The sequence below is a fragment of the Bos grunniens genome, chromosome 29 (genome assembly GCF_055505025.1).
Source record: "Bos grunniens cultivar Pamir isolate PY7600 chromosome 29, Bosgru_T2T1.0, whole genome shotgun sequence".
Taxonomy (NCBI): domain Eukaryota; kingdom Metazoa; phylum Chordata; class Mammalia; order Artiodactyla; family Bovidae; genus Bos; species Bos grunniens.
The window spans coordinates 14173190-14178973 of record NC_141193.1 but is presented as its reverse complement, the minus strand read 5'-3'; the positions used below and the strand labels follow the sequence as shown (position 1 = coordinate 14178973).

Sequence of the window (5784 nt, the reverse complement as noted above, 5' to 3'; positions counted from 1 at the left end):
AGGTCTTCTGAAGAGCAGTGGAGGAGCCCATCTGATCCAGAAAATTTTGTTCCCGGTTCAGGAAGCAGCAATACAAGGATTTGCCAAAAGGGCACGGAGCAAGTCGGTTAAGAATCTCAAGAGGGAGGTATCAGAATCCTGCTAATCATGACAGTGTTTTGCTTTCAGAACTCCAAGTGCTTCACCCACATTAGCTAATCTCCTGTGGCAGGAGGTGCGATTACACCCAGCCTGGAGTTTATTTTCAAAGCCATCAGGCCACAAAAATTCCACTGGTCACAGCATTTACAGTGGCTCCTTTTCAGTGTCGAGTTCCCACCCCTTCCTCTTAAAAAGCCTCAGAACTGGTGGAAATACATCTGTCTCCTCTCTCTTTAAAAACTAAACGTGAGGGTTGGGAGAAGAGGGTTTCTCGTCCATGTACCACTTCCCATTTAAAAGACATCTGGGCTGTCCTTGCAGATGCTTATCCCATCACTTTGGCGATCACTCCACAAGGTCAAGTGGAGCTTAGGGCAGATGAGAAATGGAACAGCAGAGAGTCTCAGAAGTTGTGCCCAAGAGCACGTGGGGGAGCTGAGATTCGACTCTCAAGAACTCTCAGAGCAAACGACTGGCCACTTAGCCTCTACAGGGGTGGCTGCTTCTGTCTGAAACATGGAAGGAGTGGGCTCTATGGACAGCCTGTAGGTCCCTGACAGCGGGGAGCTGGAGAGCGCCCATCAGGGCACCCTCAGCACAAGACCTGGCACACGGATAGACTCATTGCGTAATCCTTTACGTGCGTGTTGTACGCGCAAGCAAAGTGGCTTCAGTCGTATCTGACTCTTTCAACCCCGTGGGCTGTAGCCCGCCAGGCTCCTCTGTCCATGGGATTCTCCAGGCAACAATACTGCAGTAGGTTTCCGTGCCCTCCTCCAAGGAATCTTCCTGACTTAGGGATCAAACCTGTGTCTCTTAGGGCTCCTTCATTGGCAGGCGGGTTCTTCACCTGGGAAGCCCGCATATTCCTTTACTGCATTAATGAGTCTGTAGGTGGAAGGAATCAGGCTACAGACCAAGGATTCTAACTCTTCAACATGCAAAAATATGAACCGGGACAATGTGGTCCATAGATTATCCCCTTCACATCCCCTCTGGTCATGGGTTTCTTAGGACCCCAGTGCCCTCTTTACTGCCCACAGCCGTGGTACCCTGACAAAGCTTCTGTTTTCCAGGAAATGGCTGGTATTCCCATTTTCCTATTCGTTTTTTATTTAACACAGATTTGCCAGAGAGTAAGAGTAAGTGAAAGTTATGTGTTTTAGTGTCAAACACCCCTGATTGCCATTCCTGGCTGTCACTTATTACCTGTGTCATCTCAGGAAAATCGTTTAATGACTCAGAGCCTGCTCTTTCTCTGCAAAACAAGGACAGCACAGAATACCTCACAAAAGTGCTGTGTGGAGACTGGAGAGATGGGGTCCCCTGCTCATCACAGTCACTCGGGGACTCGGGCTAAGGCTGGCAGGTGGCCGAGTCAAAAGGGAAAGAGAGTGCCCATGTCTCTCATTGGAACTTTAAGTGGGTAACAGATCCACTTAGGTGTGATAGGCTAGGACCAGTCACATGGTATCACCCACCCACCCACCACCAAGCATCTGGGAAGAACCCTTCTCATGGGTGCCAGGAAAGCAGAGAGCCAGAAATAGAAGCCAATCAGTGCAGCGTGCAAAGCGGCAGGTGCTCTGATGGGCGTGTTATAAGGACTGCATACACACCAGCTCTATTTCACTTTGGCTCTCATATATAAAATGTTGTATATATATTGTTTAGTATATTCAGGAGTGTTCATGGCTGAAAATTCATTGAGGTATTGTAATCTCCCTTTCAGAAGTACCCACAGTTTAAGTGAAGATTTGTTGGGGATGTGATATTAAACCTCAAGGAACAAATCTCTCCAAGAAGTGGAAAGATTCAGAGAGCGTCCAGAGGAGGCAGGGTCTGGCCAGGTTTGGGTGTGCGAGTGGTATCTAAGCACGGGGCACAGAGCACCCCAGGTCCTTGCTTCCACCCTGTGGATTGATCTGCTATTTGCTCGTCTGTTATTCATCGACTGTTTACTGAATGCTCTAATGTGCCGGGCACCAGGGCTCTGGCATTGAGGACCATAGAGCCTGCCTTCAGACACTGCCCTTTAGAGAAGAAGACACAAGAATGGCAAGTAAGTGGTGGTAACTGTTACCTGTGAAGAAGCAGAGAAAGGGGTATCGGACATGCAGGGGTTCACAGGGTGGGAGTGTGCGCAGCCACGCTCTGTCTGGGGTGCAGAGGACAGAGAAGAAATCGAGGGAGCAGGTCCTTGGAGACCTGGATGAAGAGCACCCCTGACGGAGGGGCTTCAGGACCAGGGGGGAGCGCCGTGGTGGAGAGAACAAGAACTGGGGGCGAGGTATAGGAGCTTCGTTGGTTCTGCTACGGATTTGCGCTGGTTTGGGGGCCAGATGACTAAACAATGTGATTGTGGGGATGGGCTAGGGGCTGGAGTGCCTGGCTTTGAACCAGCTCAGCCCCTTACAGATAGATGAGCCAGCAAGAGTCAGTTAGCCCCTCCAAGCTTCCATCATGCCACCTTTAAATACGGGGAGGAACTCATCCTTCATGCCCTCTTTGGGAGGATTGCTGCTGCTGCTGCTAAGTCGCTTCAGTCGTGTCTGACTCTGTGCGACCCCATAGACGGCAGCCCACAAGGCCCTGCCGATCCTGGGATTCTTAAATGAGTTAATTTACGCAGAGCACTGAAAACAGGGCGGAACCACCTCTGAGGAGCCCAAGCTGACAGTAGCAATTTCTATGAGAGCAAGTTGCTTCTCCTCTATGGGGTCCACGCCCCTCCCCACCCTGCCCACTGCGACTTTGTCCAACACAGGGCTTGTCCTTTTTGTTCCTGAGTCCTGAGCCCATCTGGTCCTACAGTATGGCTTTAATTTATGTTAGGTAAACGCATGGAAAATCGAGGAAGCTGTGGGCAGAGAGAATGAATGACTTCCTTCCAGGCCTCCCAGCAAAGCATCTGTGCAGTGAGAACCCGAACCCGAGAACCCAGTTCCTCATCTGGAGCTTTCCACCAACTCAGGCTCATGGGGCCTGGCTGTGCTTGTGGGGCGGGGAAGCTGCATGTGGCGGGTCACGGCAGCATCTCCTCGGGGATTGCCCTCCCCACGCAGGGATGCCACTTGCCCAGACAGGGTGCTGCCCACCTGCCCAGTGGGGATCGCTCCCTGCTGGTGGCTGAGCTAACAGTGCCACCTGCTGGCCTCGAGGCCCCGGCTATGGCCTGACTCCGGAGGTCTCGGGCTACCTCTGGTGGGCGTTCAGAAGTAGCGCAAACGTGGCTTGGCTATTCCCAGGGCACGATGAACCATGATGTCCCTGGGCTCTTTGCTATCTTTGATGTTTGCGTTATGCTGTGGGCCCACGCTGGAACCAAGCCTAGAAAGCAAGGCTTCATAACAGCTTAGGAGGCAGGAGACCAGAGACACAGGATGGAACAAGATTTCAGGCCCAGGGAACACAGCATGCTCCCTGGTGACAGAAGGCCCCTCAGAGTGGCACACAGCCTTGGGAAAGGTGATGATGCTAAGAACTGTAAAGAATGATGGATAGGAGCTGGGAAGTGAAAAGAGGAGGAGGGAAAGGAAGGGGTGCTTGTCTGACTCCTCCTCCAGGACTGAAATCACTGACGGGATATGGGAGAACAGCAGGCGCAATGTAGACGGCCTCTCCCCAGGGGAAGGTCCGCAGCAGTCACCCTTGTCTGAGCTGTTCAGGAGACACTCAGCCCTGGGTCTCCCCTCCTGGCCATCATGTCATTGACTGTCACTGATGGCTCTGGCTGGGGCTCAGCCTCGACTCCCAAGTCAGCCATACTAGAATCTCCAAGAGGCTTGAGAAGGCCAACCCAGCTTGAAAAATACTTCCCTGAAAGGCTTATTTTGTTTTGGGGCAGGTCTCATGCCAATCTGCCCTGCCAAGAAATGATTGCTGTTGAACTGTTGGTTTTCATTGCTGTCAAACATAATTTTACATGCAGAGCAAGATGGGGGAGTCACCCTCCAGGGCCAGCTGGGAGAGAAGGCTTTGATAGGCTGGGAGTTTCTTAGAAGCCTCTAGAGAATTTCTTTAAAAGGAACATCAAGAATGGCTGATGTCTGATGAGCAGAGCAGGTGCACCCCTTACTGCAGAACTGAGTGGGTTGCGTCCATCTAAAATACCCACGGTGAGATTCCACAGGTGTCTGGGGAGAAGGGCAGACGGAGGGTGGAGTCCCAGGCACAACTTAGCTTTTGGCTTACGCTTGCATTTCTTCTATTCCAATTGCAGACAATCTTGCAGGGTCCTGCCGGACACACAAAAGTGGGGAAGAATGCAGAAACAAGACTGAAGGCAGGAGGAGAAGGGGTAACAGGGGATGAATGGTTGGATGGCATCACCAACTCAATGGATATGAGTTTGAGCAAGCTCTGGGAGATGGGGAAGGACAGAGAAGTCTGGTGTGCTGCAGTCTGTAGGGTCGCAGAGAGTCGGACACAACCGAGTGACTCAACAACAACAAAGCTTACTGAAGGGACTCTGGGCAGTACAGAGGCTTGCTTTTCAGTCAACATACCTGGAGGCAATAGGAGGTGAAATTTGATGCTGCTGGCCTTGTTCTCTTGTCTGTTTTGTTTTTCATCTTAGTAAAAATTATTTGCATGCAAAACCAGTAGAAAATTGACAGGTCAGAATCTGTTCAGAAGAGTTGTCATGTCAGACCCTGTTTTAGAAAGAGCTGATGGCTGGAAGTCAAAGACACTGATTTTATGAGTGTTCACTGCAGCCCTTCTCCCGCCCTGGGACTCAGTTTCCTACTCTATACATTTGGGGATTGACCAGCTTTCAAAGACCTTTATAGTTCTTATGCTCTTTGGTTCTTTAAAAGGAAGCCTTAGATCATTTGGGGGTTGATTACCCATCACATTAAGAGATAATTTATATCGGTTCTTACTTTACAAAGAAACATTCATCTGCTCATGCATTTTCTCACCCATTTGTTCAGTGAGGAGTGAGTACCTATAGCATTCCATCACTGCTATGGGCCAGCACGCAGGACTAGTTGGGGACAAAGCCAGGTCTTGGCCCTCCTGGAGCTTGCAGTCTTATGGGAGTCAGTCACACACAACAAAAAATTGAAACATTTGCAGTGTCACGAAGTAATCTATTGTGTGAGCTAATGCAATGACTGTCAGTTGGTAGTAAGTGCTAAGAACAACACAGCAGGATGGGATTATGTGGTAAAGACAGCTATTTTCCAGCCCGCCTGCTCAGGAAAGTCCTGTCTGAGAAGAGAAGACGGCATTTGGCGAGAGAAACAATGGACAAGGGAATGAGCCCTGGACATGCCAGCAGACAAACGGGCCAGAGGCCTGATGTGAGCACGGGGTCCCTGGCGGAGGTGGGGAGGCTGTGGGGGGAGATGAGGCTGATCCCTGGATCTCACCTCAGGATTCCACGCCAGGTGTGATGGGCTGCCATTGGTGCATTCTTCAGAGTCAGTGTTGTGAGCACCTTGCGTGGCACTGGGGGCACTGAGAGATAAAATACAGCTTGCGTGGGGAAGGGCCTCAAAGCTCTGGGACCTGGAGGCCAGGCTTCCTACACCTTGCCCGGCAGAAGGCGCGGCTCCTGGACTACGAAGAGGCTCGAGGGGACATCCGGAGGGAGTTTGCAGGGGCTGAAGCCGGAGTAGGGGCAATGGCTTGGCT

The 5784-nt window shown here is 51.2% G+C and overlaps 1 long non-coding RNA gene across 4 annotated transcripts; it reads left to right on the top strand.

Annotated features, from left to right (window-relative positions):
• The first annotated feature begins 1871 nt into the window (after positions 1-1871).
• Positions 1872-5474, top strand: LOC147342171 (uncharacterized). 4 transcript variants are annotated; one of them, XR_015157381.1, is made up of 3 exons: positions 1874-2203; positions 4364-4665; positions 5335-5474. It is a non-coding gene; the product is annotated as an uncharacterized LOC147342171 (long non-coding RNA). The 4 variants fall into 4 exon arrangements; XR_015157382.1 differs by lacking the exon at positions 1874-2203 and adding an exon at positions 4073-4259; XR_015157379.1 differs by lacking the exon at positions 5335-5474 and having other exon boundaries at positions 1872-2203; positions 4364-4742.
• The last annotated feature ends 310 nt before the right edge of the window (positions 5475-5784 follow it).